The sequence below is a fragment of the Primulina eburnea genome, chromosome 5 (assembly GCF_022965805.1).
Source record: "Primulina eburnea isolate SZY01 chromosome 5, ASM2296580v1, whole genome shotgun sequence".
Taxonomy (NCBI): domain Eukaryota; kingdom Viridiplantae; phylum Streptophyta; class Magnoliopsida; order Lamiales; family Gesneriaceae; genus Primulina; species Primulina eburnea.
Window position 1 is genome coordinate 38,074,777 of NC_133105.1, and position 11,469 is coordinate 38,086,245.

The window sequence follows — 11,469 nt, forward strand, 5'->3', positions numbered from 1 at the left end:
GATGTTGAACCTTAATGGACGGTCGCCATGAGTTCCCCCAATAATATGAGCCGAAATCATGGGAGTTCCACGTAGTTCACATCACCATGTCAATGGATGTCACAGCTTTCCGGCACTAAAGGCTCCCCCAATAATATGAGCCGAGCCCCGAGTACGGGATAGCGTTCATCATGCACTCATTGTCGATGGAAGACAAGGAAATTATAAACAAATTTATAATTCCCCTTTTCGGGCTTGATATTAATTTTGAATCTTATTCAAAATGAGGGTTTTTAATTTTGAAAGGTCTCATCATTAATTTTATTTTAAAAGCTCGCCATGTTTGATCGTATGTTTGCCGGATTCATGCAACTTTGTTATTATAATAATAACGCACATACTCATTATTTATAACATATCATGCATATATATTATAAATAGAAACAATACAAGGATGATCAATCGCCCCAAGTACTAATGGCCCGTGTGAGCTAAACACGGGCCTAGGTCCAATCCTAGGGTAAATGCACGGGATGCAATGCAACTATTACATTAGCTTCCAATATTTACATGTCTTCGATCTTCATAATCATCTTGGCCACCATCTTCCAATCTTGATCATCCGCTATTCTAATATTTACAAATAAATATCCATGGCACATAGGGATACATCTCATGGGGGTGGGAACGGGCCATAAACCAAGCCCACTTTATAAATTGATAATTATTACAATCATTCAACATCAAATATCCTAGCATACACCTAGCAAATTGGGCTTGGGCTTTTGATCATCCTTCATGCATAATATCACATATCATACACCATCAATTAATTATCACAATAATTAATTGATCCAATATTATATATCTTGATCTAATCACTAACCGCCACAATTATAAATTAAATTAACAAAGTATACAAACACCTTTGTCTACTTTCAAATTAATTTATTTATAATCGAATTTCTTGTAAATCACAATTTACTATAAATAATTAAAGTCCTACTTCAATTATTTATTTTATGAGAAAATATATGCAACAATTGTAAATTTAAACTTAAGGGGTCAAAACTCATTTTTCACCAAAAATACTTTGGCCCATTTAAATTTCACAAAATATGTTGACCATCTAATGGCCCAACAACTCAAGGCCCATGACACTAAGATTATCCAAAACACTTTTGGAAACCCTAGTCGTCATCGCCGTCGCCGAGCTCCGTCGCCGGATTCTGGTAGCACAAAAATTTTTTTTTTAAAATTTTAAAAACTGAATCTTTCGGGCTGCCCCCATGCTGCCCGAAATTCTCGGGCAGCCCCCTCGGGCTGCCCGAAAATTATTATTTTTTTTTGTTGTTCAAAATTTTCGGCCTTGAGGTATATGTGCAAAATATTTCTCAAGCGGTTAGAAATCGATCTCAACATAATATTACGTAAATATTACAAAAAAACCGTAACCTTAGCTCTGATACCACTTGAAAGCGTACCGGTTACGGTGGCCGAAGCGCAACGGAAGTAAAATTTCGATTTTAAGCCACAAAATTTCGGCCACCATGATTTGTGTGCAATATTACAAACAAACACCATACATAGGATGTTTTAGAATTTTTTACCTATCAACCTCTTGAGGTTGATGATGGCTCCAACTTTGTTGTTGACACAAAGCTCTTGTATGGCAAGAAAGATCTACAAGCCTCCAAGCCTCCTTCTTTCCTTCAAAATCAAGCCCACCACTAACTAGGAAGATCCCCACTTAATTTGCACTAGAAAATTAAGAGGATTTTTCAAAGAGAAGTGTTTTTGATCTCCAACAATTGAAGAACAAAAGAGAGAAAAATGGAGGAGAGAAATTGGCTCTAAGTTTCGGCCATGAGAGAAGGGGAGGAAGGGAATGAGTTGTCTTGGTGTGTAAAAAGTAGTCACTCACTTTTGCATGCCATCCAATTTTTTAATGAAAAGAATTACCCAACCCTTCACCTTCCAAGCATGCTTTGCATGTGGGCTTGTAACAATTTACAAGGGCCCATGGACTTTATTTAAATTGTCTCAACACATTTGAGCCCAATTAATCCTTACTTGATTTTACTCAAGCCCACTAGTTAAATAATTATTTCCAATGGGCTCTACAAGGCCCAATGTTATTTAATTAATTCAACACTTGAATTAATTTAATTATTTGGACTCTACTCGGTCCACTAGTGTTTAATTAATTCAACACTTGAATTAATATAATTAGTCCATAATAATGTGTATGAAAATCACAATTTTCAAAAATACATTATTCTTTTGGCCAAATTTTAATTTAGGAACACTTCCAAAAATCAAAATTTACATTTCTCTCATAGAAGTCATACTTCTATTTTCTTTACGCTTATAAACACATTTATAAGCCGTTCAACACATTGCAACCAAAATCACATGCTAGTATTATTAGATTATTTAACAGTTTATGAATTGTGTATAGCATTATATTCAATCTTTTAACATGTTTTGCTTGATTTCAGAATTGTATTCAATCATGTATGATCAGTGTGATATTCAGATTGAATAGTTGTACTTTGTTTACATATTGTATTCATTGCATCTAAGATAGGAGAGTCTTTAACAGGCATTGTCAAACGCTAGACGTTTCGGTGTATCTCACGCATAAGAGTAGGTATTACTCTTATTGCCGCCGTTGATACAGCTCAGACCGAAGTCTAGGAATGAGACGTTCATTACCCCGATTGGAGGGTAGGTAGTGACGTCTTATCCACACGGGATCCCTGAGTTCTATCGAGTCGAGTCCAGACTGGTTTGATTCGCATTTCATTGCATGTGCATATGATGTCATTCATGATAGCATGTTTCATGTTTAATTGATTTTGTATGTATACATGTTTATACTGGGATTTATTCTCACCGGTTTTCGGCTGTTAAGTTATGTCTGTATGTGTGCATACAACAGGTGGGGCAGGATCTGGGTCACGCCGAGGATGGAGATGGTTGTTGCGACTTTGATTGCACTCCAAGAGCAGGTTGTCACAAGTAGTATTTCGGGAGTCCGAATATCGTATCCACAGGGAAGCTAAGGTAATTACAAGTCCACTACAATGTCTTTTTGTTTTTGTTTTGTTCTTTTTAATTTTAATTGAATCTTTAATGGGTAAATTTTAATTGTTCAAATTTAAATTTAAGTAGTTGAGATTAAAGGATCCACTCTTGGATTTTAATAAGTTAACATTAACGAACAATATTGAAATCCACTTAATAAAATGGTTCCAATATATTAAATAATCATATTTATATTATGTTATAAATTATAATCTTATAAGTACATATATATACCAAAACTTATAAATGTGGTCAAGTATTTATTGTGCTATATTATTTGTAAACACTAAATCAAGTTCCCCTTTAAATGGTTGGTAAAACCAAACAAAACTTTAAATGGTACCCTAATTATACTATAATATCATTCATATATAATAAATCAAGGAATCCAAGTTAAATGGTTGGTAAAACCAAACTACATTAAATGGTTCCAAGAATTTATATTATAATATTTTATATATATAACTCAAGGCATCCATTTTAATGGTTGGTAATACCAAACTAACATTAAATGGTTCACGAATTTGTGTAACATATAGCAACAATAAATCAAAACTCCCACTTATAAGTAGGGTATAAAAATGCTTAAAGAAATAAATTAACATAAACAATAAATATGATTAAATAAATAAACATAGATTCTACCTATAATACCTTATTACATGCCAAGAGCTTCACCTATTCATCTCAACTTTAGGAAGTTAGCTATTCATTATTCAAAGTGTAAAACTTTGAATATGAAATTAACATGCTAATATATTTAAATGAAGAAATAAAAGAAAATATAGAGAGAAATATTATGAACCTCAAGATGTTTCATAGAATGAGGGATATCTCAATACATTACAATGCACCCTATTTATAGCCAATTTGGGGAGCAACCACAAATAAAATATTATTTTTTCACATAGTCTTCATTGGTGTTCCAAGAATTAATATTATAGTCACATCACTTTTGACAAGCATCTTCTCCGAATTTTCTTCTTCACATAAAATGAAACATGTGGTAATTGAGGTTGTCTAGCTGTGGTATTTTTTCAGGATATTTGACCAAGTAGTTGAGAGATATGGTCAAAATACTAGAGCATGGTAAAACTGCACTCCTCGGTAACTTTAATTGTTGCTTAATTTGATCCCAATTGTGAGAGGATTTTTATCTCATGCTTGCCACCAATATTGTAGATTTTAACATCACTTTCTACAGGTCCAAGAATCTCTTAATCCCATTTGCAACGCCAAGGTTATTCTTGTTTTATCGACCTGTTAAAAATAGTAAAAACTTTATATTACACAAACAACTATATTTTATACAATTTATTATAAAACATTATATTTAAAATTTAATAAACAAAAACTATATATTTATATTATAAAACATTTAATTAATGTACAATTTTTATGTTTATCACACCTCCCAACCAGCTTATGCTAGTCCCTAGCAATTTAAGCGTTAATAGCAATACCAAAACATATTGATTAATTTAAATAGAAATGTAATCAGAACTATCTAAGTGTTTAAATAAATTGAAACTGTCAAAGTATATCAAGATCATCATAATTATAATTTTGAATAATTGAGATGATTAATTCAAAGCTTATTTTAGGTAGTTAAATGTACACGGCCTTCAGAAATTCCTAGTAAGAGTCTCAACTCCCTATCCTCACAGGTTAATAATGTTTCAATTTATGGCAACGATTTCCTCCTGGAGTTCGAATACAGATAAATGCTCCGAAAATGGTTTACAGAATGCAGACAGACAACGAGCCAAACTAATCAAAAGATAGAAAATCAATTGATTTAAAATCCAGTTGTTCTTATTATATTTTTTTTCCTGATTTTTTTTTTTTTTTTTTTTACATCATGGAATCAGACTAAGTTTATGCTTTTTGACCACATTTATTTAATTGTGTACAATATATTCTCTCTTTCTTTTTTTTTTTTTTTATTTTTTTTTATTTTTTTATTCTTATGAGAGAAAAATGGGTCGCAGCATATAACTTAAAAATTACATAATCTTCAACATCTTTTCTTTTTGTATTTTTCTTTTTTCTTTCTTTTTTTTTTCAGGAAATATATATTTTTTTTTTCAAAATAAGAACTCAAGATCTAAACAATAGATAGTCTCTCTCATGATCATTAAAGGCTCGAAAGCTGTTTTCTCAGTCCTCTCCACTCACTCACAAATATGTGTGAGTTCAAAATTTTAGGCACTCTTATATAAGGTTATCTTGGGCCATATACTTTACTACCTAATTTTATCACAATGGTTATCACTCAAAAAGATTATAAATCAATTTTATATTGATCAGAATATTAAAATGACCTTTTTTCAAATAAATTTAAACATTCTTAAATAGATTAATGCATGTTCTAATTTAAATCTTCAATATGTAAGTATGAATTTTTGCAAAAATTACTAAGGTACAAACAATAAACAGGTTTTATTTTAAAATAATATTAATTTTTTTGTTTTTAAATTTGTTTTTTTTTTTTTTTTTTATATGTGTTTCTCCCCCAATCAGAATTGACATTGTCCCTAATGTCAAAATAGCTATCATAAAGAGTACATAATGAAGAGATATCACCTGGAACTTATTGAAGATAAACAAACTGAAACAAACGCAAACCATCCACGATTTTGAATCAAGATCCAACTTCCTTTCTTACTGCTTGATTGCGACCAATTGATCTTTGTTTCATCGGATCAGGCTATGAAACAAAAGCTTCCAAATCATCAATTAATTGATCGGCAGTCGAAGCACAGATGAGCATCCGTCGTGAATTTCTGAAATGAAATTCTGTTCCACAGCTTTATCAGAAATGTCAACAAACTGTCATAATAATTATTGATATTCAACAAGCCCACGGGTTTATTATGGAATTAAGTTGTGCCCAAGAAACAGTGTGAAAATTTCTTCTAATGTACCAAACCACTGGTAGTGCGATAAAAGCATCAGAATTTTCAATCATTTGAGTGATTCTTCATACATAGAAGAAACTTTTAATTCCTCCCCATCGTAACACCTGTAATATTTCCTTCAGCTAAGCTTAGGGATAATACCCAATACCTGACTACCTCCAAGATGGAGCAGATGTTGAAACAGATCCCATTAACCCAATATTACCCCCCATATACCAAGTGAATTTTTCTCTCAGCCAATATCTTTCCCAAGATTATTCGCTGCTTCTACAAACACTTCATTTTTTCCAGGACTCGACCCACAAATACACAAATATTTTTCAATGTTTGTTGCAAGAGGATCCAGTCATGTTTTTACTTTCCTTTTTTTTTTCTGCGAAGTAGAAAGAAAGATGATAGATTTTTAGGGGTAATATGTTATCATGACAAAACTATGGGTCAAGCTGTAACAGAATAAATAGTAAAAAATTAATGACACACATGCTTATAAACAGTATGTGATTGTGGCTCACAATTTTCCTCTGGTTTTTACGTCCAGAAACGCTCTCAACGCCTTCTATGATCGAGGATATGCTTCCCATCCAATTTCTTTTATAAATTGGCAAACAGGGTCTTTTTTAGTCAGATTCCCAAGACTATGACGCTCATCTTGAATTGTTTCAATAACGGGAATTCAATATGCACATGTCCACTAGAATGCGTCTCAAGAGTCAATAAAGTTATCTAAAGACTCCTACTCAGCCATCTTAATGAAATCAATTTATCTTCTCTGTTATTGGAAACACATCCCAAAGATCTGCATCGTTTGTCACAAGTCCATCTTGCACACTATGACAAACCCCTAAAACTTTTGGCCCTTCGTTTTTTCGCATAAGTGCTTTTTCCTAATCCAGGCAAATACCGAATAAGCAATGATGTTTGGAACTTCTCCTCCTAATCGGACCTGCTTCTATTACAAGACGAATATCTTCTGGATTCCTTTTGCATTAGTACATCTCAATCTTTCACACCTTCCTGCATAAATTTTTCTTAGAACTTTTCAGAAACAGAGGGAAAATATTTAAATTTTTGAGAGAAATTTCATCCATTTTGAAAAGAAAAGAAATGATTTTTTTTTTTTTTTAAATTTTTGTATCAGCAATTGTGGGAAAACTGTTTAACCGACTATGAGAGTCACGGAGTACCGTTATCCGCCATTTAACCGGGAAAATAAAAAGATTAAAAAACCTGAAATAAAAACAAACAATAATCAAATGCAACACAAAAAAAATCAGGATCAGAAAGGGAAATAAACTCTTCTTGAAAGATTTCATTTTCCAAAAATGGTTTAAGCCTTTGTCCATTTACTTAAAAACATCACCATTTTTAGGATTTTCATCATCCACAGCTCCATAAGGATACACATGCTTTATAACATATGGGCCTGTCCATCTTGATCGTAATTTTCCTGGGAATATGTGAAGTCGAGAATAATAAAGCAAAACTTTTTCCTCATCTCAAAAGATTTCTAAGAATTGTTTTATCATGAAATGATTTGATTTTTGCTTTATAATCCTTGAATTCTCATACGCATGCATTTCTGAGTTCATCAAGTTTCATTAAGTTGCAATTTACGCAATTTGTTGGCATCATCCATGCTTGAATTTAAAGTTTTTATCGCCCAATAAGCTTTATGTTTCCAATTCCCACAGGCAAATGACATGTTTTCCTAAAACCAACCTATAGGGAGATATTCAATGATGTTTTAAAAGCTGTTCGATATGCCCACATGCATCTTAAGTCGCAGAGACCAGTCTTTTCTATTTGAGTTAACAGTTTTTTCAAAATTTGCTTTATCTCCCTATTAGCTAATTCAACTTGTCCATGTTTGAGGATGATAAGGAGTTGTTACTTTGTGAGTAATACCATATTTTTTCATGTAATGAAGCAAATGGTTTATTAAACAAAGTGAGTTCCCCCATCACTTATCATAGCTCGAGGAATTCCGAATCTACTAAAAATTTTCTTTCAAAAATTTGATGACGATTTTATGATCATTGTTCGACATGGAATTGCCTCTATCCATTTGGAAACATAATCAACTGCAACTAAAATATACAGTATCCAAACGACGGTGGAAAAGGTCCCATAAAATCTCTTCCCCAACAATCAAATATTCAATTTCAATGATAGGATTCAAAGGCATCATGTTTCTTTTTGAAATCGCAACCCAATTTTTGACAATTTTCACAGATCTTGCAGATTTCGTGGGTGTGCTTAAACAAAGTGGGCCATAAAATCCACACTGCAAGATTTTTGCAGCGTTTTCTTTGAAGAAAAATGTCCCCCGCCATGCTTCTGAATGACAAAATTTAATGCACTACTTACCTCATTGTCGGGTATGCAACGTCGAAAATTTGATCCGGACAATACTTGAACAGATCCGGATCATCCCAATAAAAGTTTTTTACCTCATTCAAAATTTCTTTTATCTTGGGAACTCCATTGCGTGGCATTTTTCCTGTCACAAAAAATTTACTATGTTCGCAAACCAAGGATGTAGTAGTAACTGAAATAGATGTTCATCAGGAAAATTATCGTTAATTGGTGTCATTCAAAAGATGATCCTGTTCTAGTCTCGATAAATGATCGGCTACGACATTCTCGGTTCCTTTTTTATCTTTGATTACAATGTCAAATTCTTGGAGCAACAAAAATCCATCGTATCAGTCGTGGCTTTGCATCCTGTTTGGTCACAAATATCTAAAAGCAGAATGATCAGTAAACACGATAGTTGTTGATCCAATCAAATAAGAACGAAATTTATCTAATGCAAATATTACAGCAAGTAGCTCTTTGTTCAGTTGTGGAGTTAATTCATTTGAGCATTGTTTTAAAGTTCTTACTTGCAATATATCACATAAGGCTTACCGTTTCTTTCTTTGACCCAATACGCACCACTGCATAATCACTCGCATCGCACATGATTCAAATGGTAAGACCAATCAGGAGGTTGCATGATAGGAGCTGATTTTAATGTCGAATGATTTTATCAAAGCTTTTGACATTCTTGAGTCCACTCAATGCACTGTCTTTGTTAAGAGGTTACAAATGGTTTAGAGATTAAACTAAAGTCCTTTATAAACCTCCTATAAATCCAGCATGTCCCAAAAATGAGCGAATTTCTTTAATGGTTTTTGGAGGGGGTAAATTGGCCAATGACATCACTTTGCTTTATCGACTTCAATTCCTGAGATGACACGACATGTCCCAAACCAATTCCAGAAGTAATCATGTAATGGACATTTTTCCCAATTTAAAATAAGACCTTTTCCCTCGCATCTTTTTAAAACTTTTTCCAATTTTCAAGACAATTTATCAAATGTATTCCCAAAAACAGTTAAATCATCCATAAAAATTCCAAACAATTTTCAACCATGTCGCAGAAAATGCTTAGCATACATCTTTGAAATGTTGCTGGGGCATGCATAAACCAAATGGCATCCTTCTGATGCAAGTGTCCCAAAAGGACATGTGAATGTAGTTTTTTCTTGATCTTCGAGTGCAATGGGAATTGTAATAGCCTGAATATCCGTCAAGAAAACATAGTAGGGGGACCTGCTACTCTTTCTAAATTTGATCCAAAATGGTAATGGAAAATGATCTTTTCTAGTGGCGTCATTAATTTTCTATAATCATACACATCCGCCAACTAGATGGACTCGACTTGTTACAATTCACTTTTTTCATTTTTTTATCACTGTGATGCCAGATTTTTTGGAACTACTTGTGTTGGGCTTACCCACTTACTATCAGAAATAGGTAGGATAATTCCAACATCAAGTAGTTTGAAGAACTTCAGTTTTCACAACATCTTTCATATGTGGATTTAATCTCCTTTGTGGTTGTTGATGATGTTTTTGCCATTTTCTTTCTAAGTGAATTTGGTTGTGCAAATAGTGGATTAATGCCCTTAAGATCTTTTAGTGTCCAACCACATTGCATTTTATGTCTTTTAAGCATATCAACTAATTTACCTCTTGATTACTTGAGAGTTTGGAAAATTACCACCGGATATGTTTCATCTTCTCCAAGAAATGCATCTACTTCCATTCTTCTGCAAAGGGTTTTATACTCCAATACTGTGTGGTTCGTCTTTGTTCTCATATTTTTCATCAAATTCTTTCTCTGATCCTGGTAACAGATGATACCTGAAAAAATCGTCAAGATCAATTTCAATATTTCTTTAACAGTTTCAATTGAACAAATATCTAATTGATCACGAGTACTCCCTTCTTGAATGTTTTCTTCCACAGAGTTTCAATAAGATTTTCATCTTCACTTTCATCTCCTTTGTCATGTGCGTTGCTTACAAAGATTAAAAACATTGAGCTCCAAGGTCATGTTACCAAATGACAACTTCATTATTCCATTCCTGCACATTTATAAGAGCATTAGAAGTTGCTAAAAATGGGACGACCTAAAATTACAGGTAGTTGCATTACAAGCTTCAATAGGTTGTGTATCTAAAAACTATGAAATCGCACAGATATACAAAGTATAACTGGACCACCACGTCTTCTACCTAACCTCTTGGCACTTAACCGATCTATCAGCAAGTAAAAGTGTTACCGAGTAGGTTTTTAACTCGCCTAGATTGAGGTTCTTGATTAAACTGAATATGGAAGTAAATTCACACTAGCTCCAAGGTCAAGCAAGGCTTTTTTATCTTTCGTTCTCCAATACTACACGAATAGTAGGACAAACCAGGGTCTTTGATTTCAAAGCATTATTATTTTGAATGATTTGCACTTACTTGTTCGGCTAAAAATGCTTTCTTTTTCACATTCAATTTTCTTTTCACAGTGCACAAGTCTTTCAAAAATTTGGCATATGATGGTAACCTGTTTTTTATTTGCATCTAATAAAGGAATATAACTTTTACTGTTTAAAAATATCAATATATCAGAATTCAAATTTGATTTTTTTGTATTTTTCAATGCATGAGGGAATGGTGGTGACACTGTCTGTTGAACCTCCTCTTCGCAGTTATGGTTCCACTTCCTACCCTTTGGATGTTGATTATCATCATCTTCACAAGGTTCAAGAATGGATTTTTTCCACAACCTTACCACTTCGAAGGGTAATAACAGATTTTACCTGATCCATCGGTTGAGTTCCAGAAGTTTCCAATTTGTGTATGATGATCCTTGGGATTAGGCAGAGGTTGTGAAGGAAATTTACCTTTTTCATGAACATTAAGTGCAGATGCAATTTAGCAAAGAGTATCTTTCAAGTCTGTCAATGGTTTGAGCAGTTTTTGAGTATTGATGAGACTCTTGCTTTGCAATGAAAGAATTCAAGTATCTTCCAAATTCTTTTCGGCGGAGGAACATAAGTGCATAATTTTGAAAATTTTTGTTGATTTTGAAATGTGGTTGCGGAAATTGTGCAGATTATCATTCCTCCAACTAAATTTGTATGATTTCGCCAACCTGGA